General features: G+C 36.0%; 1 protein-coding gene across 2 annotated transcripts in view; it reads right to left on the bottom strand.

Moving 5' to 3' along the window:
• LOC122793553 (cytosolic phospholipase A2 gamma-like) overlaps positions 1-16,414 on the bottom strand; it is a 679,208-nt gene that overhangs the window by 390,247 nt on the left and 272,547 nt on the right. The gene's annotated exons all lie outside the window — the stretch shown is intronic.

Below are 16,414 nucleotides of genomic sequence, written 5' to 3'. Positions count from 1 at the left end.
GGGTTAGTCTGACTGGGCTGCAGACCCCATTTTCAGTTGAGACCCAAGGAGAAAAGCTCCAAAGATAAACAAATACAAAAACAATCAAAATTGTATTTTTCTGTAGTCTATTGTCTAGGTCTAGAAATGTCATGGGTACTGGGCTAGTTTCTTTGTAGGATGCTATCAAGAAATATGGATGCACTTAACCTTTATTCAACTTTCTTATATTATTATCAGAAAGGACACTATCCTAAATAACAGATAGCCTACTTCAGTTCAGAGACAGAGAGAAAGAGATATTAATTTATTACAATGTTAACACTGGTTGGAGATCTGCAGAGACTGAGAATGAATATTATTATCTATGATTTCAGAATATTTTCAGGTTGGCACAATGATATTTAGAGTGCCTAGCAACCAGTGTGTGTGTGTGTGTGTGTGTGTGTGTGTGTGTGTGTGTGTGTGTGTAAAACATAATGGATGTAGACAGATTTAAAGTTGATGAAGTACTCTTATACCTCAGTGGCAGCTTTTTGGTGGCTTTACTAAGCTGGCTCTGCAAAGGTGATGATTTCTGCAAACTGTTCCTGGAGTTTATTCATTTCATCGTGCCTGTGGCTGTCATCCTGACTCTCCATACGACCATCCTTCCTTATGTTTCCTACATGAATTGAGGAGAGCTGACCTGTGGGATGAGTGATATTGGGTCTGTCCTCCAGATTTATCATCTTTAGAATGTGCTTTATGACAGCCTCCACCATCTCTGGCTGCACTGTGCCGGGTACTTTTTGCTGCTGGAAAAGTGAAAGTGTGCACAATGGACAATCTGTATCTTGAGACATCAGCCATTTTTCTGCTTCTGGGTTGGCGGGGGAACTCCTGACCACCACATGCATACAGATGCAACTAAGCAATACAAATCTTTCTGCCAAGGGCTGGGGCATCTTCATGTGTGATCAAAAGGTTGTTGTGAGCTCTGTCCAGCTGGATCTTTAGACTTGGCTGAATTCCCTCATCAGAAGTAGAACAATAGGAAAAGTTTCTGAAATGTTACTTTCCCTTTTTCCTGTACTGCTGTCCTTGTCTGGTATTGTTTTCACTTATGCATGTATTTATTCTGTCACTCAGTCACAGGCTTCAGAAGTTGGGATGTTGTCCTTAGTACCATACCTCCCAACTTCCTAACACAAGAAATATTAAATAATTGTGGGACAAAGACCAAAAAAAGGCACAGATTTTAAACATATTGTTTTTATAAATTTAGAATGTTGTTAGAATAACAAGTTTTGTGTTAGCTTGCTTTGTCTGAAAAATATTTATTTATATACAGTATGTATTCATTTAACATTTAATTACTGGCAAAGTCCAATTGAGTAGAAACCCATTTTCAGTGGAGGCCCAGGGAGAAAACTCCAAATTATTACAAACCATTTTAAGAACAATCATTTTACAATCTTCAAAAATAAAACAAAAACATCTGCAGTTTAAATAAGTATAACAAATTAGGTATAATATAAAACATCAGTTAAGAATCAGCACAAGCTATATGATAATCATTTAATATTTACAGAAATGTTAGACAGTTTGTAGAGAAAGTAAAGGTAAGTTAGTTGTGGAGAAACAGGCCTATGGTATATTTAGACAGAAAGTCAGTGAAGAGAATTAGATAGCAGTAAGGAAGTATGTGAAGAAGGGAAAGTAAGGATGTATAAGGAATGAAAAGTTAGTTGTTCACATTTAGGGATATAGTTTATTCTGGTTTTGAGCAATAACATAGTCACATTTTAGGAAGTCTTTCAGAGCAGTTTTGAAATATAGGAGGGAGAGTATAGACCTGATGGATACAGGTAAGGAATTCTAGGCCTTCTTAATCTTGTACCAGTACAGACAATGCCCAGCAGATTTGCTGGGTTTGTAGATATAGAGGAGTTTTTGGTCACTGGATCACAAAGATTAACTGGGAACATAGCTGTGTAGAATTTGCTTTAGTTTTATACAAGCTCAATTTTTTTTACAAGTTCAAATGTTAATATGAATAAAACAGTATTGTTCTGGTTATATTTTGCTATTTAATATAAGAGTAGCAGATCATTTTATTTTTATAAAAGAAAATTGCATTTTAGTTTTATACAAGTTCAAATATTAATATAAATAAATCACTATTGTTCCGGTTATTACTTTGGGTTTAATATTTTGTCTGTTGTTCTTTAATTTGTGTTTGAATATTGATATCCCACAATCCCATTTGATTGTGTGGGGTTGCATAATTATGTATACAAATTTTATTTTAATCAATGCCCAGATGTTTGGCCATTTGTACCTATTTTTCATGGGTCAATTAAAAAATCACAGGGAAACACCAGAATACCCAGCCACGGGCTAAACATTTTTAACTGAAGGTAGTAAATTTTAAAAAATGTTTAGCCCGTGGCTGTCTATTCTGGTGTTTCACTGTGATTTTTGAATGTATCTACTGTTGTGCTTTACACCAGATTTATCCAGGTACTTTGCTTGGTTTTTACGTTATTTTTCATGGGCCTTTGTCCAGATTTTTGATGTTTCTAAAGGTATGTCTATCAGACTATGATTCAGTCCTGTTAGATTAGTCAGGAGAAAAGAATACAGTGAAACCCCATAGCACACATCAGGAATGCCTCCACTGTAAATTCAAACATACAGCCAACTGGATTCACCCTTGAGTCTCAATCATCACTAATTACAACTTGCATTGGACATGTTATTTAGCATAATTTGTTACTCCACCATCTTTGGCATTCCTTCTATTACTCTGTCGAAAGTAGCTCCTTATTTATAACTGGCACTGACATTAACTGACGGACCATTTGTTTATCAGGCAGCAGCAGCCCTTGACACAACAATGTTTTACAAATCCAGATATGTGAAGTCATACACCCCATTATTTTAAAACACCATGACAGTGAAGTGAGTATTTTTCTTGGTTCATCCTTAATGTATAAAGTATTGGTCAGAATTATTTATATTGTTCTGTTATCAACTTTGAATAATAACTGTCCACAGGCATTTTCCCCAATAGCACAGTATTAGCACAACCCAGACAACCTTCACAATTTATTCTTCTTTCTGCCTGCAATATAACATTGTACTATTATGGGGTGTGGTACCCATTATGACCAGGCTTCAAGAATAAAGATGTAAGTACAATTGTTGGAATTTGCCCAAACAGTTCAGGAAGCCAGCGTTGAAGAAACTGCATCACACCCTTGCATTTGGTCTCTTCTGGTAGTCTAGTCTCAGATTAGAGCTCTTATGTCTGTTTTCTTTAACATCTACTTTCTTAAGAAAAGTTCAGTTGTACTTGCCCATAACAGTAGACATTTGAATTCCTCACTGCTGCTGTAGTCCTTAGGCTATATTGGTCATTTCCTGCCAAGGAAAGAACAACTGGCCAGGTTCAAAAAGCTCTGCCCAAGCATGCCTTCACTCTGACTGCTAACTGGCTAATCCTAAGGAGAGAAATCAGTAGTCAGAGTAAAACTTTCTTTAGGACTTTCTTGCCCGTATGAAACTTTCTTCAGGACTTTCTTGCCCATATCATGAGAAAACAGCCTAACAGTCCTAAAACAACCAACAAATAATAATAATAATAATAATAATAATAATAATAATAATAATAATAATAAAGCACACAAAGTAGAAACACAACCCTACTTTACATCTCAACTACAACTATGTACGAGTCAGCAGATGTTGGGTGGATGTGGTTACTGCAAGGAATTCAAATATCGACTGTTATGGGCAAGTGCTACTGACATAACTGCACTATGGTCATCATTTCCACTACTGCAGAAGCCCTTAGGCTATATGGGCTAATATCCAAAGCCTATCCAACCTGGGAGCAGGAAGGGTATGGATCCAGCAGCCCATGGAGGATGGTCCTAGTGAAGTCTAACCTGGACCTGTAAAAGAAATCCAGTTTGTAATGTTTTGTAAATGCATGTGCAGAGGACCATTTAGCTGCCTCGAGAATGCTTCTATAGTCCATCCCTTTCTGTTATGCCATTGAAGAAGACAAGGTTCTAGTAGATTGGTGAGAATAACAAAAGACAATAGATGAGGACAACTACTGGAAATTGTCTATTTAGACACTGGGTGTCCTTTTTTGCCACAATCACAAATAAATTTTCTAAAGGGCTTAGTTCAGTCAAGATGGTACCTGAACTGCTAGTGCATGTCCAGTAGTATGTAGAATCCTTTGTCCTTCCTGGTTTTTGGGCTCTGGGTGGAAAAGTGGGAGACTGATGGCTTGATTTCAAGTAAACTCAGAAGCTACTCTGAACATCAGTGAGAGGTTTATTCTTAATGAGACTGTATCTCCGTGGAAAATCAGGTAGAACTCACATAACATGAGAGTCTGCAGCTCACATACTCTTTTTTTTTTCAGATTTCAGAGCAATGATGAGTACAGTTTTCCAAATCAAGAACCTTAACTTATTACATCCAAGTGATGCCTCCAGGTGCATCTGCAGTTAGCCCCTACTAATGCCTCTAGGCATCAAATATTGCTTGTTCATATTTGCATCAATAATTCCAAAACCATACTATAAACAAGGTTTTAAAAGATTTCATCTTAAAGCTTACACAATGGCAAACTCAACTGCATTAATATTTGACCTATGTCTAGTGCAGGTAAATATATATTAACTGTTGTTTTTATGGTATTAATTTATATAGACATAATTTTCACATTTTTCTAAATATCTTAACAGCCAAGTAACACAGACAGAACTCCTCAGAGTCATATGAAAGCTCTCAGGTGAATGAATAAAATGCTGCTGACAATATGTGTTTAACTTGAGTGGTTGCTTAGATATTGGAAATTGTTTGCAAAATATTACACACTTAATAGTTATTGTGTTTATTGTCACATAAATTTCAGTTTAAGACCCAGAACCTAAAGAATACTACCGCTATAAACATAGTTTGTGCTGAAGAGTTTGTCATTTAAACTTCTTTCATAACACTTATGGTTCTGGAGATATTAACATTTGTGTGAAATGTGAGGACATGATTTGATTCCGTCAAAAGACTTACGTTCCGCCCATTGGCATTTACAATATAAACTTCCTGAACTCCATTGCAGTGAATGAATTAAATCAGCTTGATGCACATGCTCAAAGGGTGACATAGTCAATTTCTCCAGCACATATTTAAGAACCCAAGAAGAAGCAACTTACTTACAAGGAGGTCCCAAGTGTAAAACTTCTTTCAGGAACTGTTTTTCCACACATACAGAAGAAGGAGGAGGGTCTGTGGGTAGACATGTTGAAAAGGCTAGAAGATGAATCTTTATAGAGGAATTAGCAAAATCAGAGGAAAGTAACTTGTACAAATATTTGAGAACCAGTGGAACAAAATCCCTAATGGTTCACTTACCAACACAGGATTTTCTAATAGTAGGCTTTCTTGCCTTCTCGACTACCTGCTGCACACCCTTGCGAAATAAGTGCCTAAAAGCTATTACAGTTGAATTATGCAGGTATTCAGTTGAAGGTGATTGATACTGACATGTATCAAACTCTATATCTTATGTGAGAAGATACAATCTGTGAGGAAGCTTGTTCTTATTGTATTTGGCCACTTTCATAAAAAGAGACAACCAGTGTTGCCTCTGCCAAAAGGGGGGTCACCATAATGATTTTTGGGGTATCCTTTTTAATCTTCAGAATTACCCTGAATATCATTGGAAAGGGTGGAAATGCATAAAGGAAGATTCCTTTCCAAGGGAATGAAAATGTATCTGTTTTCCAAGCTTGCTTGCCAGAAGCCCTTTAGCAGAACTTGTTTAGTTGTCAGTTTTAAAAGTATGTCAACAGATCTATTTGGGGTGTTGCCCACAGTTGGATCAGCTCCTGGAAGAACCTCTCATTCAGTTTCCATTTGTGAGGGTCTTTCTTGGTCCTGCTCAGCTTGTCTGCACCATGTTTTGCTCTGACAAAATGTAAGATACTTGGAAGGTTAAATAATGCTAAAGAGCTAATTCCCGAGTTACCAATGCCACCAGAATATGGGGTACAACATTTTACATTCCTACATGTTCATATACATCATGTCTCCATGGGGCACTTATCTAATTAGAATTTGCAACTTCTCTGATGAGCAATGACAGCAGAACATGACCTGACTGATGGCAGAAAAGTTCTGCGGATTGGTACGTGCTGACATCTGCTTTATATCCAACGTCATTTTATGGCCGGCATAGGACCAGTACTGTGTGCGAGATCACATGTACCCCACAGCAGCGTTAGACTTTTGTATACTGGCTGGACGTATGAGTCAACTGGAGGCAGACTCCCACATGCTATGAATACTGCAATATATGAATACAAGAACATCAAATGTTAATGCCTCCTGACATCTGTGCAAAGATAAGCAAGATAGGCAAATATAAGCATGTTGTCTAATTAAGGAAATATGTAAATGCATTCAGAATTCAATAAGTTAGGACTGGGAATAGACCTTTTGTGAATATCACTTGAGTTGTAGCTAAACCAAATGGTAATGTAAACAGCTGATAACAAGACCTAGAAGCAGAAGACCTTGAAATGTCATGAAGCCTATAGCTATGGGAATGTGCTAGCAACCTACTTTTAGGTCTAGAGTTACCAAGTAACTCATGTGACAAATAAGAGCTAACAGATTCTGCAAGGTTAACATTTGGAACTTTTATATACAGATTTTAAAATTAAAGATCTAGTATTGATCTCCAAGAAACATTGTGAAGCACAAGCATTGGCCCATTTGACTTAAAGGCACTGGCTCTATGACTCACTGGATCTGTAAAAACTGAAGAATCTGACAAAAAAATCTATTTCGTGTCAGTGTAGGGAGGTACTTTCCTGAAAAGAAATGTTTGTATCCATTGCCACCTGCAACTCTTCTGCTCCACTTATAAGACCCAGGAATCTGAAACAATATTTTGCCAACAGAGAATGTTGATGGACAGTTTTTCGGTCAGATTTGTATAGATAGTGGCTATGGGATGGGGGAGGATCAGTAATGCTGACATAGTCATTCTGTACTGTTGGTTTGTCCATTTTTCTGAAAAGATTCCTGTTATTTTTGTTGTTAACCTCTGTCCATCTCCATTTTGCATTTTGTTTGCCGGAAAAAGACTGGTTTTATTTATTTGGGAGGGAGGCCTATAAGATTTGTACTGGGATACAGTAAATATCTTACAAACTCCCTGAATTAATTTCCATCTTTCATCACAGTGTTTGAAAACCTGAGTAGCCAAAGAACCAAAACTTGCCTCCTATTTTAAGCAGAATCTAAGATTTCAGACTTTGCTTCAGTATTCTGAAGGCTAAAGAGGAAGAAGAAAGATTTCTCTTAACATTTTACCTTCTTTATCACCCGGTGAAGGATTTCTATTGAGGACCAGTCTGTTGCAAGCTTGGGACACAGTTGAAATGGTAACTGGATTAGACTTAAGGTGAGAGAAAAGAAAGTTATCAGCCTGAGGTACCTTACACAGCTTATCTGTTTTTTTTTTATTTTTTTAGAGATTGAAGGCTGGGTATCAGGATGAGTACAGGCAGCAATCAACAAACCCTCCAGGGCTGGCATTATAGGTGGGATGGGAGAGGAATAAGGTATATCCATTTGGAGCATATCATAGTATCTGCTCAATTCAGGAAACATTTCTTTGTTCTCATAAAAATACCTTATTCAACATGGCCATGGTTGACTGCAAGAAAATTCCTCCATAGCAGGATAAGAGAGGTGGGCTTGGGAATCTGCAGGAGAAGAAGCCCTGTCTGTGTCAAAATCAGAAACATCAAACCTTGTTTTAATTAGGAATAACTTTACAGTGAAAGCCTGTCTATAAAATCTTCTGCATGTCAACATTTATTGCCTGCAATGCCTGCCTAGCCAAGGTAAGGAACTCATCTTTTGTAACAATAATATCTTCATAAAAAAAAAACAATGTTTAATTTTTATAGGAGTTCAAGCAAAATAGAACTAACTCAAAGAAGGGACATCTGCACAATATATTGGTCTCTTGCCCCATTTACCCTGAGAAGAATCTCTCATGATTCATAGGTTCATAGGCGTTTACTAGACTAATGACCACAAGGGGCTTTTTAAGCCTAGCCATGCATTCCAAATCTCTGACAAGTTCTGATATCCTTAATAAGTGTAAGCATGGGCCTAGGAGATACACCATTTATAGGTTGCCTGTGACCATTAGAGACATAGGTGTTAGGATGTGCCTACAAGAGATTAGTAATTTGTTTATCTCTTTCACATTGGATTACCCTTGACAATTGATTCTTGGTGATTATGATGGGGTATCAGAATCTTGGTGATTTCAACATTTGAGATGATGGGGTATCAGAAGCTATTGTGAAGGAATTATTTTATAATATGAAGGGATTTACTTTCACTCAGAAAGATTCCTCTTTTATCCCTTTCTTTGGCCATATGTGTGACTTATTTTTCCAGCTAGGTATGAATTTGACTGACTTGGTGGTGGAATCTCTTATCTGATCCAATTACTTAATCATTCAATTCAGAGCTGACAAACCGTGCAAGTACCACTGGAGAATGGTCATGTCTTAAGAATGAATCTTTTCTCAATTACTCCTGACCTTTTTGCTCCAGTCCTGCATGAAAATGTGTGTTATCATTGCACTACTAATCTTAAGGGACATGTGTGAGCATATAACCAGGCTTTATATCAGTTTTCAATCAGTTGGTCATATTCTATGTAAATGGTGTTCACTTGGATCCATGGGAACTTTGGCTTGACTATTCAGTTTATAAGCTCAGGAGAATGAGACAAAGTTTAAAACAAAAGGTAGCATTGTCCTGATCTGCCCAAGAGCAAGCTTGAACTTGACTTAAATTTGTCTTGAGTGCTAGACAAAGATAAATCACAAACAATTCTACATATTGATCAGTCTAGATCTTTACTGCAGCAAATCATCCAGTTGTGTTCCTCACTGCTGTGGGATGTCTTGTAATCTTAAGTGCCTAGCCACATGAAAGGCTTTATCGACAGACAACAGGTTAAGTATTTTGCTATCAAAATTGCTGTCATCAGATCATTGTGACAGTGGGAATAAGCTGTATTTTATGCCAAACATGTATGATCTTTGAGTGATCTTTGATTACAGGCTGATAATTAATGACCACATATCAGAAGTGATATGTCATCTTGTTTCCATCTTCAGAATATCACCATAATTAAGATCCTAATTCTGCCCACTGATCTCCATTTTGTAGTTCATGTACATGTCTTGTCTCATCTTGACTTTAGCAATATGCCATACCTGGCACAAAACGTAAGAGCTTAGAACTGGTGTAGAACTCTGCAGTCTGGTTATTTTCTGGGGTGTCTAAGTTTGACCACATATCACCAGTTTTGTAGAGTCTGTACTGGATGCCTAATAAGCAGTGCATACTCTACAAGGTCCTGTTATAAGTATGGTTAGTCTTACATGGCTTGGCTCCCACAGGTGTTGAGAACTGTTATCATGGTATAGGCCAACTGCAACTTGTCTCTCTGGTACTGTTAGTAGAACCATCATGAGATCAGGAGCCCAAAGGCTGTCAAGCACTTAGTTATCAAGGCTTCTATTTAGAGACTTTATTAACAGCATGGCTAAGGGCTAAACTAGGTCTAGCAAGCATCACATGGGAATTGAAGGTATATCTTTTTTGATTTGGTACTTAACTGATTCATGTATATTTCAGGTCTTCTAATTTACATATCCGAGTGTCTCTTCTGTGACTGTTTTCTAATGGTCCAGGCTTCACCTGCAGGATTATTGACTGTTATTCTTGTATTAACCATTATTATTGTTGCTGTATTTGTACCCTGTGTTTTATTGTAGTGCTATGACAGCTATAGCACAGACTTTGGTAAGAGTTCACACAGGCAGAAAAGCATGCTTGAGACTATTGAAGGGTATCTGCAGAATTTGTAGATTATACCACTGACTGAATATAGTTCAAATCCAAATGAGACTCTTGTGAACTTGTCTATTGATAAATAGACAGATTTTATTAAAATTGTGTTATCACCCAGAGTCTCATTGGAAGAGATTCATCATTTGCTTTTATTTGTGAAAAATGGGAAAAGCAGAGAGAGCAGTCTGGTGATATGTGTTAAGCACATGAACTCCATAATGGTTATGGATTTTTACAAGGCTTTCAGATGAGCTAGGTAAAAACAGCAGGGACTGCCACCCTATAGAGGCAAAGCCACCACTGTTATTTTGAAGCCAAAATAATCAAAACTGCTTTTAGTTTCATATAAGGTTATTTTCGTCTTCAAAACATGCAATAACATTTACATTGGAATCCAGGCCTAATGAAACCATATCTTAAAAAGAACAGTTCATCACGAGTCATGGTCAATGAAGGGTTGTCAAAGGAAAGCATGTGGATGGTAATGAATGTAGAGCTTTATTTTTTGTTCATTATATTTACCAAGGATGGGGTGAGAGTCAAGTTTGATTCTCAGATTAGCCTTCAGTTATTTCAGGTATAGTTATAATTTAAAGGTTTTGACTTGGGATTTCTTTTCACTTGATACAGTTTATTGAATAGATATGTAAAGACTTATCAAGTACAGTTAAATTTGGTTCTGCAATACAAGGTAAGCTGCATCTGGGGAAGAGATGATAAAGGACCCTGATTGTTACCACTCTTACGTACAGTTACTTTGAACCAATAGCCAGGCCTCAAGACAGGATAGGTGGATTCACTGTTTTGTAACAGTTCACAGGCACATAAAATCGTTGCCTTTGCTGATGAGTACTTATTTATTGCTTCATCTGTGTTTTAGCCATAATAAAGTTAATCCTTATTTCCCCGTGGAGTGTTTTATATGAGTCTGTAGAAAGAGCTAGATGCAGCTTAAACAAGAATAAGGTGGAATAGTGGCAGCAGATTATATCTCCTTGAGAGATCTATAATGTTATTTCTGTTTCTATGGAGACACTCCATCTCTTTGATATTGAGGAGTTATGACTGACTGCATTCAGAGATCCAGTTCAGACTAATTGCAAATGTAATGAGGGGGTTCAGCCAATTTTGTGGAATATTGGAAGACATCTGTCTTTCCATTAGTCCAAAGAATACTGGGACTTCATATAACATTTTCCTTAAGACAATCTTCCTAATGAGTTCATTGACTTCATATCCCTCAGAACTGCTTTTACATAAAAAGGCAAGGGCACTATTACAATATATACAGTGGCCGCAGAAGAAACTGTATGAGTGAAAACTTTACTATGAGCAGCTGAAACGTGATTGGTTAGGACTAGTGGACATTAATTGAAAATTAATGGTCAGTCAGTCAGTCAGTACAGTTTCAGGTATGTTTCTCATGAAAGATGTCTTGCTAACTAATATACTAAACATCAACAGGAAAGCTGGGAATTTGTAGAGCCAAGGCACCACAAATTGTGTCAGTGGTACAACAGGTAGCACACTTACCTTTAGTGCAGCAGGCTGTTGGTTCTATTCCAACACCAGGTAGATTGACTGCTCACAGTACAGCATAAAGGGGGGGGGGGTGCTGCACTCCTGACAGTGCCATCCCTAGGATGAGATGTTAAACTGAGAACCCTTCAGTTTGAGTTGGTGGTAGCCGAGGTGGATGTAAAAGATCCCATGGCTCCTATTGAAAAAATAGAGAGTGCTTTATTAGCATTTATATTTATTTTGTATCATAGAAAAAAAATAATAATTAATTATTTACAGACTTGTTTCTCACATTCAAACTTAAAATTATTAACATGTTATCAATGCAAAAAGAGCAGTTATCAACACAATATAAGGTAAACAGTTCTATTTATTTCATTATTTTTTTCTTTAACATTCACCTTTATCCCCTACCCTTTATTCCTCAGCCATTTTCTTATTTCAGCTACTGCATCTTCCACTTCTGTTGTCGTTTTCTAACATATTTTCATATATATTTTTACACAGTGCCCATAGTATCACAAACACTGCTTTATCCCATTTATCAATATCATATTTCTTTATATTACAGCACATACATCATATTTATATTTATAGATGTATACCCTTGTTATCTATATTTATTTGTAAACTTTTCCTAATATTTTTTTTTTGCAATCCAAAAAACGTTTTGTTGTTTCTTCTTCACTATAGACATGCATTTTCATATTATCTTTTACTGGTAACTTGCTTAATATAAATGTCTACAAAAATACTCTGATTCCTAAAAAAGTTTAAACCTTTTTCTTCTGCCTTTTATTGCCTTTTTTATTTTTTTTATTCCTTCAATGGGTAGATCCACAATATTTTTGTAAAATAAAATGATACCATTCTTTTCTTTTCCCACCAACATTACTTACTTTTAACATTCCATAATTTCATTTTTGGTCATATTCCTTTTCTTACATCCAGTCCCCTTTTTTCTTTTCCCTGTTGTTTTGTCTTCACATTCATTTTATATTTTTCACAAATCATCTTACTTATCACTTCTTCTAAGCACACCACAGGATTTTTTTTTTTAATTCAAATCACCTTGTTTGTTTTTATTATAAATCTTTAACCCAAATGAAACAAAAAGCAGCAGGGTAAACTATCCACAGCTGAACCAAAACAAAGAAAATTGTCTGGCAAATAGCAACAAAACAGGAAGAATCCAGCAACCAGTAGAGTAAATAATCATTTTAATAAAGAAGTTATGCACTTTCATCTATTCTACCTTATAACCAGAGTTATTCAGAACTAAATCAACATTTATATAATCAAGCTTAAATAGCAAACTCAAAATCACATGACACAACAAATTAACCAATGAGGTTTCAGAAAAAATCCTAACTCAATTAATTAAACATGATTTATAAGTCATGAATGAACGAAAATGACTTATAAAAGTTTATAGTTATAACATCTAAGAAAGTTATTCAACATTTAATATTCACTGTAAATAAGCTATGCTTTATAAAAATTATATAAATACATAAAAAGGGAACAAATCTCTTAATATATGTTTTTTTAAAGTTATAGTTTGGCAACCCTCAGTTTTTAAGTACATTACTGATAGAGATGGTATCATTCAGACCTAGCAGGACCCCTGCATTAAGTCTCAGTTGCCACTGCAACTCTTAGTATTCTATTAGTGTTTCCCATGGAACCCTCAGAGATTTAAAGGGACTTGCTCAACTATACTAAATAAAAAAGTTTCATGACCTTTTAAAAATAAAGAATGCTTATAAAGAGCCTTATGCTTATTTTTCTTTTTTCAAATCATAGTAATGTTCATATATACATTTTCCAAAGGTTTTCTCTGTTTTGCCAATATAAAAAGCATCACACTATATGCATTTACTGATATAAATCATCCTCTTAGATAAAGGGTTACCACCTTTGGGTAATCTAATAAACTCACCCCTGAGCATGATGTTGTTCTTTATGTAGATATATTTACATTGATTACATCCACCACACTTTGTACTGAAAAGGTCTTTCACTATGTTTTTTGCTTTTATTTTTGCATTTCCCATCTGTTCAAACTGATTTTTAAAATGTCTTCCTCTTTTATGTACAAACACTGGTTAGTCACCTAAATTTATAATTAAATCTTGATCAAAATTAAAAATAGACCAGTTATTATTAATAATCTTTTCCATGCAGAAATATTCAGGGAAATGTTTTTTTCACAAAAGCTGTATCACAAGAGCAACTTCTTTGGTCAGTAATGTCACCTCCACAATCAAATTCATTACCATGCAACTTCTGTTCGAAGAAAACTCCTTACAAGAAAATTTTTAGTTAAAAAATGACATTCAAAATCAAATGTATCATCATCAGAGACCATCCTTGCTAGACTCATAAATTGCCCATTGACCAAGGCCTACTTTTATACAGGGGGGGGGGCAACTGTCATAATGGAGGTATGAATTAGAAAAGGTGGGCTTCCTATAGATATTAGATAAGAAGCCCACACCAAACTTTTTAGTGACAGTTACATCTAAAAACTTAACAAAATCACTAGATGACTGATGTGTAATCCCCCTCAAAGTAAATAAAATTGTTTCTTAATGTCCATGAAATCAGCAGTTAAATGGACTTCACAATTGTTTAAACAACTAAGCGAGGAAACTATCTGGTTAAAAAAAATTAAGGGCAGAATCATGTGGGATAGTTGTAAATAAATTGATGACATGAAGTGTGACAAAAATGAGGACCTCACTATATTTAATTTATGCTTCAATTTCTCTACTAAGTGCCAATAATCTCTTATCAAATGAGGAAATAACTTCATACATGGCTTTAACTTCCTGTTGATTATGTTGCAAGTGGGTTGGTCCTTGAGTCTTGTGCAGCTAATATTGTTCTTAATGGGGGGTTTTGGAAATTCTTGTGAACGTTGGAAATCCAGAAAATAGTAGGAATGAAAGGTCTCAGATTAGATAAAAATCTAAATTCATTTTTAGAAATAAGTTTAGCAAGTAATAGGTCTTCAAGAAAAAAATCAATACTTTTGTATGCCAAATTGATTTCATTCTGAGACACAGACATATAGTTATCAGTGTTAAATAATACATAGGTTCATAGGTAGGTACTAGGCTATTGGTCCTAGGGCCTATATAAGCCTAGCCAAATGGTACCCTGGCTTTTGTTGTAATTCATCAAATCCATAATAACAATTCTACCACCCTTATCTGGTTTCATTATGCTAATATTTCTGTCTGTTGTTAACTCAAGCCTAATATCCCTTTCTTCCGTACTCAGATTTTTCACACCTGTGTGTAATTTCTTATTATTAAACTGATGTATATCTGAAAAACATTTCTGTTCAAACAAAAGTACTAAAAGGTGGGGTGGAGAATTGTAGGTACTTTTATGGGATCGACTTCACAATGCCAAAATTTCAGAATGCCGACAACCATATGGCCGGCACCATATGACAGACATCTGAAATCTCGACATTGCAAGTAGACCATGTAAAAGGAAAATAACATTTCCTTTTAACTGCTAGCAGGAGGGCTATGCCCCACTGCACCCCCCACCCCCGTAACTTTAATGTACCAACTCCGAGATCGCACTACAGTGCAGGAATGGAAATCTTTTCATTCTGCACTATAGTGAGATGCTGGTTCTGCATTGCCTGCATTCTGAATGTCGATCATATGGTGTTGGCCATATGGTTGTCAGCATTCTTGAGTGTTGGCAATGTCAGGTAGACCTCTTTTATGGCATATCTTGTTATTGTATGTTTTATCACCATCTAACAAAAATTTAAATTGAGTTGTCTCATAAATCATTTTAATTCTGTGAGACAATCTGTTAAAGCAAAGCTTGTTGTAGGGATAAAAGTCAAGCCCTTTTGGAAAAGTTAAAAAAAATGTACAGACATAACCTCTAAACTACTGTAATTAAAATGTTAAACCATTGCAGAAGCAGAGTACACCATCTTGAACATGAATGACATCTAATGCTTTCTGTTGCACCCCTTCCCTCCTCATCCCTACCCTCTCTTGTTGATATTCCTGTGATTGTTATAATTGTTCCTGTTGACCCCAGGTTTTGGAGGAAAAGGATGACCCATATGCAAAACTTCCTCCTGCATAGGGAGAAAATGGCCTTCCCGGCTAGCTAGTCTGGAGGAACTACGGAGGGGGAGAATGTCAGCTGGATTATTAATATCTGGTAGAGAAAAGGTAACTAGATCAACTGAGAAAGTACATGTATCATTATCAACTCAACCAGATTCATTTATACTGTTAAGGAACCCTTTGGAAAGAGAGAAGACCCTGTGTGTCTCATAATCCCTCAAGCTTAAATAGCAAACTCACAATCATATGCCACAACAAATTAACCAATGAGATTTCAGAAAAAAATCATGAATCACTAAATTAAAAGCAGTTTAAAAGTCATGAATAAACAAAAATAACTTATAAAAGTTTATAAAAATTAAAAACTCTAAGAAAGTTATTCAACATTTAATAATCACTGTAATAAGCTATGTTTTATAAAACATTAAACCAAAACCTGCTATCTAGCTCCCAGCATGGATTTTTACCCTGACTACTGTATCAACTACCTTAGTACCTTAGTATTTTCCTAAATTCCACCAGCCTGCACTGTAATAGCAATCTTTTGGTTTTGTCACCTTTCTAGATCTCTAAGGCATTTAACATTTCTTTAATTTCATTAATTCTAAACTAGTCCATAAGCTCGGCACTCTCATCCTCTCTGAAACACTATCAGATAGCTCCATAGCTTCCTATGTGACAGAATACAGTGTATAAAGTGGCATGATCTTTCTTCATCCCTTTTAACATAGGTGTTCCTCAAGGCTTTATTCTGAGCTCATTGCTGTCTAATACACCTGTCAATTATATGCATGCTGATTCTGGCCTCTCCTCAATTATTCATAGGTTCATCATAGGTCAGT

The sequence above is a fragment of the Protopterus annectens genome, chromosome 2.part0 (assembly GCF_019279795.1).
Source record: "Protopterus annectens isolate FY-2018-M chromosome 2.part0, PAN1.0, whole genome shotgun sequence".
NCBI classification, from domain to species: domain Eukaryota; kingdom Metazoa; phylum Chordata; order Ceratodontiformes; family Protopteridae; genus Protopterus; species Protopterus annectens.
Note: the sequence above shows the minus strand (reverse complement) of the source record. Positions and strands in the feature narration are given on the sequence as shown.